This window comes from Ovis aries, chromosome 26, assembly GCF_016772045.2.
Source record: "Ovis aries strain OAR_USU_Benz2616 breed Rambouillet chromosome 26, ARS-UI_Ramb_v3.0, whole genome shotgun sequence".
Taxonomy (NCBI): Eukaryota; Metazoa; Chordata; class Mammalia; order Artiodactyla; family Bovidae; genus Ovis; species Ovis aries.
Window position 1 is genome coordinate 6,188,332 of NC_056079.1, and position 19,056 is coordinate 6,207,387.

The following is a 19,056-nucleotide window of genomic DNA, read 5'->3' on the forward strand; positions in this document are numbered from 1 at the left end:
CCATCACAGTTCATTTTTTTTTGAAATGCTGGATTGTGGGGTCCAAGCTCTTGTCTTTGAGTGTGTTCCGTTTCTCCTTGAGAATCTAGTGCCTTCTGAGAAGCTAGTGACTAGGGGCACGAGTAGAGGGTGATGGGCCTGCCACTCCATTTGCTGGAATTGTTCTGTGTCAACCTCAAGAGACCAATAGATAGTTACAGTGCAACACTTCCAAGGCCTTGGAATGTTCTTCAACACACTAAATTCTTGCAGAGCAGCTTTTGTGTCAAGACGCTTAGGCCAGAAGTGATGAAATGATGAAGTGCCCTTCAAAATCCTGCAACCACATACGGAGATTGGAAATATGCAAATGTAATGAATGTAATGAACTGAACTGACCTGAACTGAGTGAATGTAAAAATCAAGCGGGACTCATAGATGGAGCACTCAGGTCAGAACCCTTTTAAAAGGAAAGATCATACTTGTTGGCGAAACCAGCTGTGTTTTTAAGAAGGAGGTAGAATTTGAGGTGCCCCTGAGAGATGGGTTTGGAGACATAGCTGGAGGAGAGATTTCATCCAGGCCTGAGGTCAGTCAGAACAGAGGCAAGAGTGAGAGGAAAGCTGAGGGCAGGGTCGAGGAGGAGCCAGGTTCCCCGTGTCTCTGAGCCATAAAGTGCTCAGAAGGACCTGGGAAGACCCTCAGGGATGCCCTGAAGTTTCAGAGACGGATTTGGTGGGGAGATGCTATGACAGATGGACAGACTGCGAAGCTCAGATGGGTGACAGAAGGCAAAGGAAGTGTTTCAGAAAGAACAAGCGGTCCAGTGTCACTGGGGGGTGAAAGCTGCGAAAGAGGAGTAAAATCTGACAATCTTTGGAACATCAGTTTGGACCCTCTTGTGGCTTCACTAGGAATTATACTTTATTTGAATTAAAGGTGAGTCATTAACACTAAGTTGCCTTTTTGGTAACAACTAGCACAATAAACAATGCTAAAAAATAATAATGATAATAATCAAGCTTCTAATTTTTGGTAAAAAGTCTTTAATTTGATTTGGCTTCTGGAGTCTTCAAGGAAGCATTTTCATGCTTTGCGACATTCTCCTTGTGTTTCTGGAGTTTTCATTTCTTCTTCCGGCAGCATTTTCAGCCACATAGGGAACAGCGGCCTATCTGTTTCTCCTTTTGAAGGCAGCCAATCAGAGCACACCGGCCGCTTCTCATTAAGCAATAATACTTGTGTAACCTGCTCGTGATTCCGCCATTGCCTGCAGGAAAGAAACGGAGCACACGGGAAGGGTTTAGGAAGGCCGTGGTACAAGTCTAGGGCTTTTGGAATCCCTCTAATAAGTTATCTGGTGCCTTTCTTTTATTTCTTTTTTCTTTTCTATACCATCAGAAGTAAAGGAGAAGGTGAGGCTAGCAACTAACAACATGTCTGTGAACACAGCTCAGCCTCAAAGGCAGTGTGATCATGGTAGCCACTTCTTCAACTGTTTTGCTTTGCTTCAGTGATTCTTTTAAAGAATTCAAGATGTAGTCCACAGGTTGGTAACAGAAACCGATTTATTATGTATTGAGCCTAGTACAGATCAAGGATCAAAGCAAAAGGAAAGAAGTGAATTTACAATAGCACTTAGCAGATGAATCTCACCCGTCCAGGGGAAAGCACCTTCATCTGGCTTGCAGCAGCTGGGCAGTCGCTGTGGTCAGCGCACCAGAGTCCCAGTGGGAGCACCATCCACTACAAGTGTCCATGCATGGGGGGGACCTCGCCGTGAGTCTGGGTATGTGCCATTTTACAACTTACAAAGTTTTTTGTTCTCAAAGGAGTTCAAAGAGTTTGCACATGAGGGAAATGGGAAAAAAAAAAAAAAAAACCTGATTGGCCCTTTGATTGGCCAGATCAAAGGGGAAAAACAGTATTCCCCAAACCCTACTGTTCCTGATCTTTATCTACTGTTGATGCTTTTCCCCTTTCTTGGTGGATGTTTTCATGATGCTCCCATTCTTCGTGATGTTTAAGTACATAAGATGTTTAAGTACAAGTAATGTCTAAGTACTTTGGCCACCTCATGTGAAGAGTTGACTCATTGGAAAAGACTCTGATGCTGGACGGGATTGCGGGCAGGAGGAAAAGGGGACGGCAGAGGATGAGATGGCTGGATGGCATCACTGACTCGATGGACGTGAGTCTGAGTGAACTCCAAGAGATGGTGAGGGACAGGGAGGCCTGGCGTGCTGCAATTCATGGGGTCGCAGAGAGTCGGACACAACTGAGTGACTGAACTGAACTGAACTGAATGTCTAAGTACACATGTTGTTTGGGTACAAGCAATGAACACAGTACATCAGGTCACCATCTGGTACATGCTTCATCAAAATGGTGACTGAATGGTACAGTAACATGAAATTACTAGCCATTGCACTACATTTGACCCTCCTGTTACAAGTTACGAGGGAGTCAAGTATTATAGTAACTGTAAGCATTAACAGTAACTGTGCATGTGACTTGATAAACATTGCATAGCACAACAACATACAATTAACAAGACAGTAAGTATGATTAGAAAAACCAAAGCATGCATTATCCAATGTGAAGGTGAGGAAAACCATGACAGCAAAGAGTCCCATATAGACACATTAGGGTTGTTTAACTTATTGATCACTTCCTTCATATGTTGAAGATAATCTGACATATTAGCACTATGATCAAGGATGAACACACAACATTCTGTGTGAATTATGGCACAAGTTTACTGCGCTGCTGTTTATGTATATAATGCCATTCTATTCTGAAGTATGGCTTTGCACATTAAAGCTTGTTTTGTAAAATTAGTCAAGGTTTTACTATGAGCATTATGTCAATGGTGCCAACTGATGGCACAAATATTGTAGCTAAGTAGCCATACTTCTGGAACACAGATCATGCCTATCTTGCCTGTGCTATAGGGAAATTGCCTGGGGTGTGTGGTAATTCATTTAAAATTTGACCACGTGCAAATACAGACCCAGGGTACATCTTCCAGTCCATCCTGTGGGTAACGAGGGCCAAAGATTAACCCCACATATCCAATGAGTTCCATTTGGGGCTAAAATCACATGCCTGGGTTGTTTATCCAATCAGTCCCTGGCCATATGACTGAATCTGATGAATTCATATGATTCACTGCTCCTGTTTGATTACACAAATTTAATCAAGATGTTACACAAGATGTTGGTAGGAATGCTAGAGATTTAGTACTATTAGGATACAGTTTGGTATGATTATTTTGTTCCCAGCAAATGGGGGCTGCCTTGATCAATTGCCCCTTTTCTGAAGTTACCCACTTATATTGGTCCCAAATTTGGCATATTTGTAGGGTAGCTTTGGTTTCTCTATGTGTATGGCTAGCATTGGTCCTTTCTTTCATATAATAGTCACAGGCAACTCTTTTTGCTTGATCATAATCAAAATGCAAATTGTATCCTAATCCATCAGTATTATTACACCAAGTTAACAAGTCATAGTAAGGACATTTAACTTCTGGTTTGATTTTGATTTTCTTGAATAAAATGACATACTTCTTAAAAGTCAGGTCCATTTAAGAGTGACACCCACCAAGGCAGTCCATGAGTGGAGGATGGTGATAGATCTCTACAGGCCCAACAGTATGACTGGCTCTGGAAGTTTGCATAGAAGCAGGCCCAAGAGAGGGAGACACTGTCCTGTGGGTCGGCCTATGTCCAAGCGACAAAGGTTCTCAGGAAAAGATCTATTAGGCCAGTTTCTGTGATAAACATTATATATATTTTAAGGTTCTTGAGCATAGCAATATTGTAAAGGGATATGGTTAGGTGTTTCCATTCCCGTAGTCTTAGCAACATTTACATTTTTGGGCCTTGGGCTATAGCTTCAGCTGGTTCTGGTTTATTCATATTGGGTAACTTAAACCATATTTTAGCCCCAGGACATGTTAGATTAGAGGATCCAAAACGCTTTGTCTCCCCGGAGGGTTTGCAAGGCGAGGGACATTCCAATAGATAACTCTAAATGTAAATAGGGCAAAATGAATAATTGTGCAATCTGGTCTGGAGCAGCAGTTAACACCAGGTGGTCCCCCCATTTTGTAAAATAACCTTAATTTCCCCTTGATAATCATTGTCTATTACTCCTCCCAAGACTTGTATACCTTTAATGGCCAGGCTAGAATGGCTTTTAATCAAGTCAAGAAGTTTCGGAGTTAATTTAATTCCAATTCCTGTAGGAAGCACTTTAGTATCTGAGGGATTTAAATGAGTCTGTTCAAGAGAATATAGATCCAATCCAGCTGCTTCAGGAGAGGCTTTAAAAGATTTCATAGCTCCTGGTTGCATTTCCTAATACACTAAGGTTATACCCCATCTTGAAATAAGGGCCACAGATAAACTAAGATTAGGACTCATCATTCTCATCAAGAGGGTTTCACTTTGTCCAATAGGTCTATTATTTAATTGTTGCAAGGCTTCAAATAAATTATCTTTCCATTGTTTATATTCTCCTACTCCTAACTTTAATAACTGTTGTTTTAAAAGTCTATTCATCCGTTCAATTAAACCAGCTGCTTGGGGATAATAAGGGATATGATAAATCCATTCTATATTGCTTGTCTGGGCATGGGTTTTAATTAACTTAACTATAAAGTATGATCCATTTTCACTTTGAATCTGAACTGGGGTACCATAGTATGGAGTAATAATTTCTAGAGTTTTAATCATATTTTGCTGATTTGTGTGTTTGTAAGCACAACCAACCAGATATCCAGAATAAGTATCTACTATTGTACATACCTATTGGCATTCCTGACTAACTGGTAGAGGTCCAGTATAGTCAGTCTGCCATATCTGGCCAGGTAATGTTCCTCGTTGTAACTGTCTAGTTAATCTTTGAGGAAGGGGGCACTTGGTTAGATGCTGATGTATTGGACCATGAGCTATTACCATTTTTATTAGATCTTGTGTTGTAGGAATACCATGATTTTGCCCCCTCCTCTGTATGTAGCCTTTTCACCAAGATGTCTGGCCTTCTTTTTTTTTTTTTTCTGTCTAACTGCCGTGGTCCAGCCCCAGTGGATCCAGGGAATTCGAAGGGTGGACGGAGTTGGCGAAGAGAGATTTATTTAATTAGAAATATAAGATTAGATTAGGAAAGAATAGTGTAGTAGGAAAAATTAGTGGAGATAAGAGGCTGAATAACTTGGTTTATGTGGAGAACTAATAAAATCTCGAGTCAAGAGTTTTGCACCATCTACGTTAGGCCACTGGTGCCCATTTGAATAGTGGAGGGTGCCCTGCCTTGGGTTCCCTTTCGCGTGGGTCTTAGAAGCCAGGGCAAGTAAGTAGACATGGCAAGCCTCCACGCCCCAGATGGGAATTCAGTGAGCGAGGCCCCAATAACTTTATTTTTTTAAAGGACTTTTATACCTTTCCCACAAATGATGTTGTGTACATTATCTTCTGGCCTTGGAGGCTTGTGAAACATTTTAAGACCCTCTTTTGATAAAGGCTGCTCAACCAGAAAACTTATTTTGCCTGGAAGTGTTTTTTCGTTATATTTCTAATCTATGTCAACCTCAGAAAGTATCAAACAAAGTTACATTTCCACGAAGCAAAGGTGCAGTAAGTTACAACAAAGAACCAATTAGCTCAAAAGTCCAATGTGGTCAGTTTCAAGGCTATACTTCTTTTTTCTTACATTCTAACTATGTTAACGAATGTGCTCCCAGGTGTACAGTGGATAAAAGATATGGGAACTTAGCAACAAGCATTGGCCCAATAATGAAATCCTATACCAGCACTACTCTAATAACTTTTAACTCTTTGAAAGGCTTTATGTTTTAGGCTTCCTGTGCCTCTCACAGTTGGGGGGGGGGGGTGGCTGTAACAATCACATGGGTAGTTGTAAAAGTCCGGGTAAGGCAAGTTAGAGAACCATCAGAGGGGTTTAAGCTGAAACACTCTTTTCAAATGCAAAAGACTGAAGCCGTAAGTTAACTTTTTCCAGAGAGTGTCAGAAGAGTGGAAAAGAACATTACAATAAAATCAGGCCAACTCTGGTTTCTGGGGGTAGATGTTCAGGAAATTCCAGGGGGAACCCCTGAAGCCTGCTCCCCGCCTTTGCGTTTTGTCAGGCTTCCTTCCTCATGACCTTTGCCACGGGTGGGATTCCTCACGCTGGCTCCCGGCATCTAACTTTTTTTTCCTTCTCAGTTGTATTTATTTATTTATTTTTTACTTTACAATATTGTATTGGTTTTGTCATACATTGACATGAGTCTGCCATGGGTGTACATGTGTTCCCCATCCTGAACTCGCCTCCCACCCCCCTCCCCATCCCATCCCTCTGGGTCATCCCAGTGCAGCAGCCCTGAGTACCCTGTATCATGCATTGAACCTGGACTGACGATTTGTTTCACATATGATAATATACATGTTTCGATGCCATTCTCCCAAACCATTCCACCCTCGCCCTCTCCCATAGAGTCCAAAAGACTGTTCTATACATCTGTGTCTCTTTTGCTGTCTCACATACAGGGTTATTGTTACCATCTTTCTGAATTCCATATATATATGTGTTAGTATACTGTATTGGTGTTTTGCTTTCTGGGTTACTTCACTCTGTATAATAGGCTCCAGTTTCATCCACCTCATTAGAACTGATTCGTATGTATTCTTTTTAATGGCTGAGGAATACTCCATTGTGTATATGTACCACAGCTTTCTCATCCATTCATCTGCTGATGGACATCTAGGTTGCTTCCATGTCCTGGCTATTATAAACAGTGCTGTGATGAACATTGGGGTACATGTGTCTCTTTCGATTCTGGTTTCCTCGGTGTGTATGCCCAGCAGTGGGATTGCTGGATCATAAGGCAGCTCTATTTCCAGTTTTTTAAGGAATCTCCATACTCTTCTCCATAGTGGCTGCACTAGTTTGCATTCCCACCAACAATGTAAGAGGGTTCCCTTTTCTCCATACCCTCTGCAGCATTTATTGCTTATAGACTTTTGGATTGCAGCCATTCTGACTGGCGTGAAATGGTATCTCATTGTGGTTTTGATTTGCATTTCTCTGATAATGAGTGATGTTAAACATCTTTTCATGTGTTTGTGAGCCATCTGTATGTCTTCTTTGGAGAACTGTCTGTTTAGTTCTTTGCCCCATGTTTTCGTTGGGTTGTTTATTTTTATGGAATTGAGCTTCAGGAGTTGCTTATATATTTTTGAGATTAATTCTTTGTCCGTTGCTTCATTTGCTATTATTTTCTCCCATTCTGAAGGCTGTCTTTTTACCTTGCTTAGAGTTTCCTTTGTTGTGCAGAAGCTTTTAAGTTTAATTAGGTCCCATTTGTTTAGCTTTGCTTTTATTTCCAATATTCTGGGAGGTGGATCATAGAGGATCCTGCTGTGATGTATGTCAGAGAGTGTTTTGCCTATGTTGTCCTCTAGGAGTTTTATAGTATCTGGTCTTACATTTAGATCTTTAATCCATTTTGAGTTTATTTTTGTGTATGGTGTTAGAAAGTGTTCTTGTGTCATTCTTTTACAAGTGGTTGACCAGTTTTCCCAGCACCACTTATTAAAGAGATTGAACCAGGAAGAAATAGAAAATCTTAGCAGACCCATCACAAGCATGGAAATTGAAACTATAATCAGAAATCTTCCAACAAACAAAAGCCCAGGACCAGACGGCTTCACAGCTGAATTCTACCAAAAATTTAGAGAGGAGCTAACACCTATCCTACTCAAATTCTTCCAGAAAATTGCAGAAGAAGGTAAACTTCCAAACTCATTCTATGAGGCCACCATCACCCTAATACCAAAACCTGACAAAGATGCCACAAAAAAATAAAACTACAGGCCAATCCATCCTAAAGGAGACGAGTCCTGAGTGTTCATTGGAAGGACTAATGCTGAGGCTGAAACTCCAATACTTTGGTCACCTGATCTGAAGAGTTGGACATGACTGAGTGAACTGAATTGAACTGAACAGGCCATCACTGATGAACACAGATGCAAAAATCCGTAACAAAATTCTAGCAATCAGAATCCAAAAACATATTAAAAAGATCATGCACCATGACCAAGTGGGCTTTATCCCAGGGATGCAAGAATTCTTCAATATCTGCAAATCAATCAATGTAATACACCACATTAACAAATTGAAAAATAAAAATCATATGATAATCTCAATAGATGAATAGAAAGCCTTTGACAAAATTCAACATCCATTTATGATAAAAACCCTACAGAAAGCAGAAATGGAAGGAACATACCTCAACATAATAAAAGCTATATATGACAAACCCACAGCAAACATTATCCTCAATGGTGGAAAATTGAAAACATTTCTCCTAAAGTCAGGAACAAGACAAGGGTGCCCACTTTCACCACTACTATTCAACACAGTTCTTGAAGATTTTTGCCACAGCAATCAGAGCAGAAAAAGAAATAAAAGAAATCCAAACTGGAAAAGAAGAAGTAAAACTCTAACTGTTTGCAGATGACATGATCCTCTACATAGAGAACCCTAAAGACTCCACCAGAAAATTACTAGAGCTAATCAATGAATATAGTAAATTTGCAGGATATAAAATCAACACACAGAAATCCCTTGCATTCCTATACACTAACAATGAGAAGAAAAAAAAAAAGAGAAATTAAGGAAACAATTCCATTCCACCATTGAAACGAAAAGAATATAATACTTAGGAATATATCTATCTAAAGAAACAAAAGACCTATATATAAAGAACTATAAAACACTGGTGAAAAAAATCAAAGAGGACACAAATAGATGGAGAAATATACCATGTTCATGGATCAGAAGAATCAATATAGTGAAAACGAGAATACTACCCCAAGCAATCTATAGATTCAATGCAATCCCTATCAAGCTACCAGTGGTATTTTTCACAGAGCTGGAACAAATAATTTCACAATTTGTATGGAAATACAAAAAACCTCGAATAGCCAAAGCAATATTGAGAAAGAAGAATGGAATTGGAGGAATCAACCTGCCTGACTTCAGGCTCTACTACAAAGCCACAATCATCAAGACAGTATAGTACTGGCACAAAGACAGAAATATAGATCAATGGAACAAAATAGAAAGCCCAGAGATAAATCCACACAGCTATGGACACCTTATCTTTGACAAAGGAGGCAAGAATGGAGATGGAGATGTCTGGCTTTCTGATAAGCCCATAATGCTAATCCTTCCAGTTCAGAATCAGGGACAATGGATGCATTGTTGATTTCAGCCAAGTGGTCGGGTTCCCTGTTATATTTTCCTTCTTCTGTTATCTCAGGTACATGTGCATCTACAGGAAAAACTGAAACATTAGTCTGTGAACATATTTCCCGAGTATCTTGCCACAATTCCTTTCCCTATATGTGTTTAGATCCAAGTTCCCAGTTATGTTTTCTCCACTGAGGCATCCAGGTTGTAAGACCATTAGTTACTGACCATGCATCTGCATAGATATGACATTCTTTAAAATCTTCTGCCCACAACACTTGGAAAACTACAAATAACTCAGCATATTGACTACTTTCCCCTTCCCCTTCAGTGGTCATTACTCTTTGAGTTGCGGGATTATAAGACACAGCTTTCCAACGTTGGGTTGCCTCCGCATATTTAGTAGAACCATGTGTAAACCATGCATGATGCTTTTGTTCCTTAGTTAACAGTTAATATTCTATTTCCTGTTTTATGGGTGATTTTTCTGTTGGTTTTTGATATTGTAATTGGGAAGATTCTTCATCAGAACAGTCAAACACTCATTCATGTAATAACAGAAGGCCAGATGGCCCAGGTTTTGCCTGGTCTTGAGTATACCATGTTCATTTAATTATTCTAGAGTCTTGAGCATAACCAATTCAGTGAGTTTTGGGGGTACTCATAACCCAAGTAATAATAGGAATATTTGGCCTTAATTGTACTTCATGATATAAAGTCATGTCCTCTCTGTCAATTAATGCCCAATAGCAGGCTACCAATTGTTTTTCAAAAGGAGTGCTGACATTAGGAAGTTTTTGTAACCAACATCCTAGAAGCATTCTTTCCCCTTCTTGTTTTAGCCATAGACTCCAGTTTGCATAATTCTCATCCATAGACACCTGTACTTTCATAGGGCCTTCTCTGCTGCTGCTGCTGCTAAGTTGCTTCAGTCGTGTCTGACTCTGTGCGACCCCATAGACAGCAGCCCACCAGGCTTCCCCGTCCCTGAGATTCTCCAGGCAAGGGGCCTTCTCTAATAGGCCATAAATCCAAAGCAGTTTGAATGGCTATTTTAGCTTGTTCAAAAGCCAAATTCTGTGCCTCTCCCTATTTGAAATTATATTTCTTCCTGACTACTTTATAAAGAGATTGTAATATCTGCCTGAGATGAAGAATATGATGCCTCCAAAAGCCAAATGATCCTATAAACTTTTGGGACTGTTTCTTAGGGTGGGGAGGAACAAGCTCCAAAATTTTCTGCTTGCCTTTAGGGAGTATTTCTTGTTTTCCTTTGTTCCAAATTATTCCTAAAAATTTTACTGATTGTCTTGGCCTTTGAATTTTCTCAGGATTTATTTCCCATCCTTTCATTTTTATGGGCTGGATAATTACATCCAGCTGAGTCCTCACTTGTTCTTCATCAGATCCTTCAAAGAGATTATCATCAATATAATGAGTAATCTGCATTCCTGTAGGTAGAGCCATCTCATCCAAATGCTTAGCAGCAATACCATGATAAATTGTAGGGCTATGAATATATCTTTGGGGTAGTGTAGTAAAGGTATACTGTCGCCCCTGCCACATGAAGACAAACTGATCCCACTGTTTGGGATCAATAAAGAAAGCATTAGCTAAATCTATGACAGCATACCAAGTACCAGCATGTTTCTGCACTTATTCAAGTTAACAACATCAGGGATGGCTGAAGTTAAAAGCCTAGTATGTTTGTTAAGTTCTCTATAGTCTACTGTCACCCTCCAAGATCCATCCGATTTCCTGACAGGCCATACAGGATTATTTCATTCCATTCGAGTAGGAATTAAAACTCCTGCATCAACATATTCTTTAATAGTATTAGTAATTTCTTTTTTCCCCTCTCTGGAATACAGTACTGCTTTTGTGTGACCACCTCAGTAGTTTCTGGGATGGTCACTGGAGGCTCCAACAATTTTCCCACTACCACTGGAACTACTAGTTTAATCATGTGCACACAAAATTGGTATTTTCCATCATCTAGGTTTAAAGTGAGCCCCTTTAAAATATCTATTCCAGTTATGTATTCCGGAATGGGAACTATCATAACTTGATATTCTCTCTTAGGTAAATAGCCAGTTTTCATGTATAATGAGGTTTGTACAGCTTTAGATTCTTTTCCTCCTAATCCTGAAATAATAACTGTCTGCTCCTTAAAGATCTTTGGATTTCCACCTCCACCCCAGTATCAACTAATACTTTAGTAATTGTTTTAGATCCATTTTCCCAAAATATCTGAATTTGCACATGTGGGCAGATGTCTTTAGTAACCAATCTGACTTGGAAAACTCCAGGGCTTGGCCTTCCCTTCGTTTGAGCAACAAATCTGAATATAACAGAAGAAGCAAGAGGAGAAATGACCTGGGAAAATGGGATTATTGTTACCAAGATCTTTAGTTTCTACTTCAGCCTTTTGGATATGAAGGCCTTTCTCTTTATGCTTCCTGGTGGTTCAGGCAGTAAAGAATCCACCTGTAATGCAGGAGACCTGGGTTTGATCCCTGGGTTAGGAAGATCCTCTGGAGGAGGGCATGGCACTCCAGTATTCTTGCCTGGAGAATCTCCATGGAAACAGGAGCTTGGTGGGTTACAGTCCATGGGGTTGCAAAGAGTTGGACACGACAGAGCAACTAAGCGCAGAGCTTTATACTTCTGCCATAATGCCACAGCTGTTTTTCCATCAATTTCTGCAAAAGACACTCCAGCTTTCAACAGTGCAGTAAACATATCTTTCCTGACATTTGGTGCTTGCCACTGCCATTATTTCCACCATTACCTTTTGCTTTGGGAGTTTCCCATTCTCCCAGATCTCCTAATTGCTGCACTTTCTCAATAACTTCCTGAATTGGGCTTCCAGTTTCAGAGAACAATGCTGCTTTTGCTGCTGAGTCGCTTCAGTCGTGTCTGACTCTGTGCGACCCCATAGACAGCCGCCCACCAGGCTCCTCCATCCCTGGGATTCTCCAGGCAAGAACACTGGAGTGGGTTTCCATTTCCTTCTCCAAAGTGTGAAAGTGAAGTCGCTCAGTTGTGTCTGACTCTTCGCAACCCCATGGACTAAAGCCCACTAGGATCTTCCGTCCGTGGAATTTTCCAGGCAAGAGTACTGGAGTGGGTGCCATTGCCTTCTCCACCAGAGAGCAATAAAATCACAATAATGTTCTTACATGCAGCTGGAGCAGTTTTAATAATTTGGTTACAGCTACTTGCATCCAAAGCAGTATCATGTATAGTAGCTGGTCCCTGTCTATCATATAGAGAAATTTTCATACCCTCTTCCTTCAATCTTTGTATACACTCCCGTAGTATATACCAAGATTTGGTGCAGGCTGGCCAAGAGCCAAGAGTAGGGTATTTAATTCCATGTCCCGCAGCACATAATTGTAGCAAAGCTACAGGTCCCTGCCGATGATTAATATTCTAATCACCAAAGGCTTGTTGAACTTGTGGGTCATGGAATATAGGGATAAATTTAATACAGTCTTGGTCATCTGGAACTATTCCATGACCCCCTGTTTCAGATAGTTGGACCAGCCAGGCTACAAGCGGCTCTCCGGCCTGTTGCATGCTATGGAATGGTATATCATTTATCTCTTTTGTATAATCCTTATATATAATTTTAGTCGTAGGAGCATGGCCCCCTCTTTGCTCCATCTTTCCACGTAAAGCCAGTTGTGCCTGACAAAGTGCTCCTTCTTTTGACTTTTCTACACTATCATCGTCATCCATGTATTCATCATCCTCCTCATTATCCCAGATATCGCCGTCCCAGGTAGCAGGGTCCCAATCAGGGCAGGCATGGGCCAAGACAACCTGTACCTTGAGTTGATTGACTCGCCCCTTGCGGTGAAGATAATTTGTATTTAGCCACATGCACTGCTGCTTTCTCTGACACTGTCTGGTATCTAGAAACTTGATCAGGTAAGACTCAATTTTGACATTGCAACATAGCCATGTGGCTTTGTAAATCCAGCATTTCTTTTTCTATTTGTACCTTTTCAGTTTCCACTTCTGCCTTCCTAGTATGTATTTTCCTATAAGCCATGAACAAACACCAACCTTGTCTTCCAAAAAAGAATCTGTTCCTTACTTTTCTTGAAGTTAACCATGGGAAGCTGTCCCAACATGTCCAGCGGCTCAGCACACCACATTACAGTGTCCCAATTTTCACATAGTCCAGCTCCCTTTCTCATTGCTGAGCTAAACTGCTAAAAGAAGGATCTTCCCATCCTGGAATAGGATCAACTTTCCCATGAAAAAGCAATAGCATCTCGAAACATGCTGACTATGCCGAAAACGTTTTGCTTTGCTTCAGTGATTCTTTTAAAGAGTTTAAGATGTAGTCCACAGGTTGGTAACAGAAACCGATTTATTAAAGTACTTAGGCTAGTACAGATCAAGGATCAAAGCGAAAGGAAAGAAGTGAATTTACAATAGCACTTAGCAGATGAATCTCACCCATCCAGAGGAAAGCACCTTCATCCGGCTTGCAGCAGCTGGGCAGTCGCCGTGGTCAGCACACCAGGGTCCCAGTGGGAGCACCGTCCACTACAAACATCCATGCATGGGGGGGACCACGCCGTGAGTCTGGGTGTGTGCCATTTTATAACTTACAAAGTTCTTTGTTCTCAAAGGAGTTCAAAGAGTTTGCACATGAGGGAAATGGAAAAAAACCTGATTGGCCCTTTGATTGGTCAGATCAAAGGAGAAAAACAGTATTCCCCAAACCCTACTGTTCCTGATCTTTATCTACTGTTGATGCTTTTCCCCTTTCTTGGTGGATGTTTTCATGATGCTCCCATTCTTCATGATGTTTAAGTACATAAGCTGTTTAAGTACAAATAATGTCTAAGTACACATGTTATTTGGGTACAAGCCATGAACATAGTACATCAGGTCACCATCTGGTACATACTTCATCAAAACAGTGACCTAATGGCATAACTTTAAATTATTAAACAACATTTTTACTATTATTAAATAAAATTTTGTTATTAGATATTAAATAACACTTTGTTATTTAATATTATTAAATAATATGTAATATTATTATTCAATAACATTTTAAATATTAAATAACACTAAGTAACATAAATTATTAAATAATGCTAAATTATTAACCACAGCACTACAAAGGGACACCTAGGAGGCAAGGGCTGCAACAGTTCTTTGGGCCCTTAAGAGGCCAAGAGACTCTACCTCCAACCACTAAGCTAAAAAAAGGGAATCTGTGTGTCTGTCCTCAGATTAAGCCCATTTTTTCTGTTAGCATTTAAGTTTTACATCACTTTCTTCCTGTCTCATGAACAGGTATAACAATCCTCCCATGAAGGGGTGGTTTGTGAGCTGATTGACTAATCGGAAGAGATGGAGACAGCTACTTTCAGATTTTTAATGGTCTTGTCAGAAAAAAAACAAATTGGTGATGTCTAGTTCCTGGACAATAAATTTACTTTGTCTAAAAGCCCCAGAAGAATGGAGAGGGCTGACTCTGAATGATAAATTCTCTATCTGTTCATCCCTCTCGTTTCCCAGCGCATCTTACCTGGAACAGGCAGCAAGAACAAGAAGAGCAACGCAAAGAGAAGGTAGTAGAGCCTCATGGCTGGCTGGCTTCCCAGCTGAGACTGGACAGGACGGTGTGCTCACTCACTTTATAAAGGCTCCAGGTCCACAGCCATAGGGAGAAGCATTCAGCAGCGGCAATTCCTGTAATATTACAGTGATGACAATATGACGTATTTCCTGATGCTTCATGCCAAGATTGCTTACAAAGCAGACCACGCCCATCCCCCACAGGAGTTAATTACAAACCTCAAAGCACAGGGCTGTTTTGATGCCTCTGAGCTCTGGGTGCTCCTGTAGGGCTGGCTCATGTCTGGCTGTCTGCGACGGGAAAGACCTGCCCACTCCTGGATGCTGTCCTGGGGCGTATAGCTGGAAGCTCGCCTGTGCCCACTGTGGTCCTTCTAAGCTTTTACCTTCTTCCTAAAGTCCTGGGAGAGTCTGAGGGCTGCTAGGAGCCACATCAGTCCAGTCCAAGGCTGGTATATTCAGAATCCAGGTGTAAACTGGGGCTGGGTCTCGCCCTAAGCCTGCAGAGATACCAGAAATTGTTATGAACCAGGATAAGCTTTTAAGTGGTGTGGGAAGGGAGGAAAAGTGGGCTGCATTCTGGAGACCCTGCCCTTGTGTCCTTGGCCTGTGACGGAGTGCGACATCTCAGGTCAAACACAGCTTATACTTTACTGCGGTCTGAAAACCACCAAATTCATGACTCAGGAAGGTGTCTCATTTTCCTTTATCAGAGACAGTTGGATGATGTATTTAATATGCTGGTGTCTCCTTACTGATGATGTCACTCCCTCCACAAATGAGGGGCTTTGGAAGATGAATTTATGACCTTCTCCTCCTGAGAAAAAGAAGGAGGTTTCTATGCAATTTTAACAGAAAGAACGAGGTTTCTGAGAAAGTTCTGAAAGAATGTGATTTGTGGGAGAACCCTGACATAAAAAAGAATGTTTCTGAAGAATCCTCAGAGTACAAAGTAAGTTTCTGAGGAAATTCTGACAGAAGTTTTCTGAGGGGAATCTGACAAAAAATTAGATTCTGAGGATATTTTGAGAGAAAGAAGGTTTTCAGGGAATTTTGAAAGAGGTTTTCTGAGGGGAATCTGACAGAAAGATGGATGTTTCTGAGGATATTTTGAGAAAGAGAAAGCAGTTTCTGAGGGAATATTGATAGAAAGATGTATGTTTTTGAGAGAATTCTGACAGAAAGAAAGATGATTCTGAAGGAATTTTCACAGACAGAAGGAGGTTTCTGATGGAATTCTGACAGATCTGAAGGAATTGTAACAGACAGGAGGAGGTTTCTGATGGAATTCTGACAGAAAGAAGGAGGTTTCTGTGGGAAATGATGAAAAGTAGGAGATTTCTGAGGTAATTCTGACTGAAAGAGTGACTTTTTAAAGATAGTTTTCATCTATAGGTTTTACAGAATATTGAGTAGAGTTTCCTGTGGTATACAGCAGGTCCTTATGGATTGTCTGTTTTATACGTAGTTGTGTGTATACTGTTGTTCTTCAGTCAGTAAGTTGTGTCTGACTCTTTGTGACCCAATGGACTGCAATATGCCACGCTTTCCTGTCCTTCACTATCTTTTGGAATTTACTCAAATTCATGTCCATTTAGTTGATGATGTTATCTAACCATCTCATTCTCTGTCACCACTTCTCCTTTCGCCTTTACTCTTTCCCAGCATCAGGGTCTTTTCCAATGAGTTGGCTCTTCACATCAGGTGGCCAAAGTATTGGAGTTCAGCAACAGTCCTTTGAAAGAATATTCAAGGTCAATTTCCTTTAGGGTTGACTGGTTTGATCTTCCAGTCCAAGGGACTCTCAAGAGTCTTCTCCAACACAACAGTTTGAAAGCATTAGTTCTTTGGCACTCAGTCTTCTTTATGGTCCAACTTTCTCATAAGTAAATGGGAACTATTTACTATTTATTGGAAAAACAATAGCTTGACTAGATGGACCTTTGTGGGCAGAGTGATGTCTCTGGTTTTTAATATGCTGTCTAGGTTGATCATAACTTTTCTTCCAAGGACCAAGTGTCTTTTAATTTCATGGCTGCAGTCACCATCTGCAGTGATTTTGGAGCCCAAGAAAATAAAGTCTGTCACTGCTTCCACTTTTCCCCCTTTTATTTGCCATGAAGTGATGGGACTGCATGTCATCATCTTAGTTTTTGAATGTTGAGTTTTAAACCAGCTTTTTCACTCTCCTCTTTCAGCCTTGTCTATAGGCTCTTTGTTTCCTCTTCACTTTCTGCCATGAGAGCAGTATCATGTACATATCTGAAGCTGTTGATATTTCTCCCAGCAATCTTGATTCCAGACTGTGATTCATCCAGCCCAGCATTTCACATAATGCATTCTCCATATAAGTTAAATAAACAGGATGACAATATGATAGCTATACACTAAACAATGTCAAATTTGTGATCTCTGAAGAAGATTTAGCTTTGGGACCAGGGACCAGGCTTGATCACTCAAGAGCTTTTGTGTAGCAGAGTTTTATTAAAGTGAAAAAGGACAGAGAAAGTTTCTGACATAGACATCAGAAGAGGGAGTACCCCACTCCTAGTCTTATCAAGGCCTTCTATACTTTACCAGGCTCACTCCCACAATATACAAGCTTAGTCAGAAGATTCATGTCCAGCAAGATACGTTGCTGTTATATAATCATTAGTACAGAGCTTAAGGAGAAACATCCTTGAGCAAGATGAGTTATTTTGTTGTGTAATCATTAGCTCTGGGCTTAAAGAAAGTTAGTCTTAAAGATTGTTGTTATAACAACTCAGAGTTTAAGAAAAAATGTCTTATGTGACTAAGACAAAGCAATATAGAAAGAAACCATTTGTCGCTTTTCTCCTCCTCGAGAGCTCCAGACCCCTTCTTCCTTGAGGGCCCTGGACTCCTTATCAACCTTCCTAAGGCTTAGCTTTCTCAAATCTACAGCCTTGTCTTACTCCTTTCCCAATTTTGTACCAGTTAGTTGTTCCATGTAGGGTTCTAACTGTTGGTATTGTTTTTTTTTTTTTTGCCCTGCATACAGTATTCTCAGGGACAGGTGGTTGTCTGATCTTCCCATCTCTTTAAGAATTCCCCACCGTTTGTCGATCCACACAGTCAAAGGCTTAAGCATAGTCAATGAAGCAGAAGTAGATGTTTTTCTGGAATTCCCTTGCTTTGTCTATAATCTTACAAACGTTGGCAATTTCACCTCTGGTTTCTCTGCCTTTTCTAAATCCAGCTGGTACATCTGAAAGTTCTCAATTCACATACTGTTGATGCCTAGCTTGAAGGATTTTGAGCATAATCTTACTAGCATGGGAAATGAGTGTAATTGTATGGTGGTTTGAACATTGTTTGACATGGCCCTTCTTTGGGATTGGAATAAAAACTGACCTTTTCCAGTCCTGTGACCAGTGCTGAGTTTTCCAAATTTGCTGACATATTGAGTGTAGCACCTTAACAGAATCATCTTTTAGGATTTGAAATAGCTCAGCTGGAATTCCATCATCTCTGCAAGCTTTGTTGGTAGTAATGCTTCCTAAGGCCTACTTGACTTCACACTCCAGAATGTGTGGCTCTAGGTGAGTGACCACACCATCATGGTTATCTACATTCTTAAGACCTTTTTTGTATAGTTCTATATATTCTTGCTACCTCTTCTTAATCTCTCTTGCTTCTGTTAGATCCTTATTGTTTCTGTCCTTTACTGTGCCCATCCTTGCATGAAATGTTTCCTTGATCTGTCCAGTTTTCTTGAAGAGATCTCTAGTCTTTCCCGTTCTATTGTTTTTCTCTACTTTGCATTGTTCATTTAAGAAGTCCTTTTTACCTCTCCTTGTTATTCTCTGGAACTCTGCATTCAGTTGGGTCTATCTTTTGCTTTCTCCCTTGCTTTTCAAGTCTCTTCTTTCCTCATCTATTTGTAAAACCTCCTCAGACAACCATTTCGCCTTCTTGCATTTCCTTTTCTTTTGGATGTTTTTGGTCACTGACTCCTGTACAAAGTTATGAACCTCTCTCCATAGTTCTTCAGGCACTCTGTCTACCATATCTAATCCCTTCTATCTATTTGTTGTATGTGTATGTCAGTCCTAATCTCCCAATTTATCCTTCCCTCTCTTGGAACTTGCTATTCTTTTCCTTTTTCCTATAAGAAAATGATCATCTTTAGTATTTCTCCTAAATAATGATTTTGGATTCAAAAGTGCCTTAATTCCAGCTGAG

At 40.5% G+C, this 19,056-nt stretch overlaps 1 protein-coding gene and 1 long non-coding RNA gene across 3 annotated transcripts in view; one reads left to right on the forward strand and one right to left on the reverse strand.

Annotated features, from left to right (window-relative positions):
* Nucleotides 1-884: 884 nt before the first annotated feature.
* LOC105605119 (uncharacterized) lies at nt 885-14,884 on the reverse strand. 2 transcript variants are annotated; one of them, XR_009598683.1, is made up of 3 exons: nt 14,801-14,884; nt 13,714-14,082; nt 885-1,249 (listed from the first exon to the last, which is right to left on the reverse strand). It is a non-coding gene; the product is annotated as an uncharacterized LOC105605119 (long non-coding RNA). The 2 variants fall into 2 exon arrangements; XR_001024753.3 differs by lacking the exon at nt 885-1,249 and having other exon boundaries at nt 13,607-14,082.
* LOC105605118 (zinc finger protein 705A-like) overlaps nt 1,236-19,056 on the forward strand; it is a 101,299-nt gene continuing 83,478 nt past the window's right edge. Inside the window, exons 1-2 of the mRNA XM_042241480.2 lie at nt 1,236-1,528; nt 1,644-1,768. The gene's annotated coding sequence lies outside the window, so the exon portion shown is untranslated. The remainder of the gene's footprint in view (nt 1,529-1,643; nt 1,769-19,056) is intronic.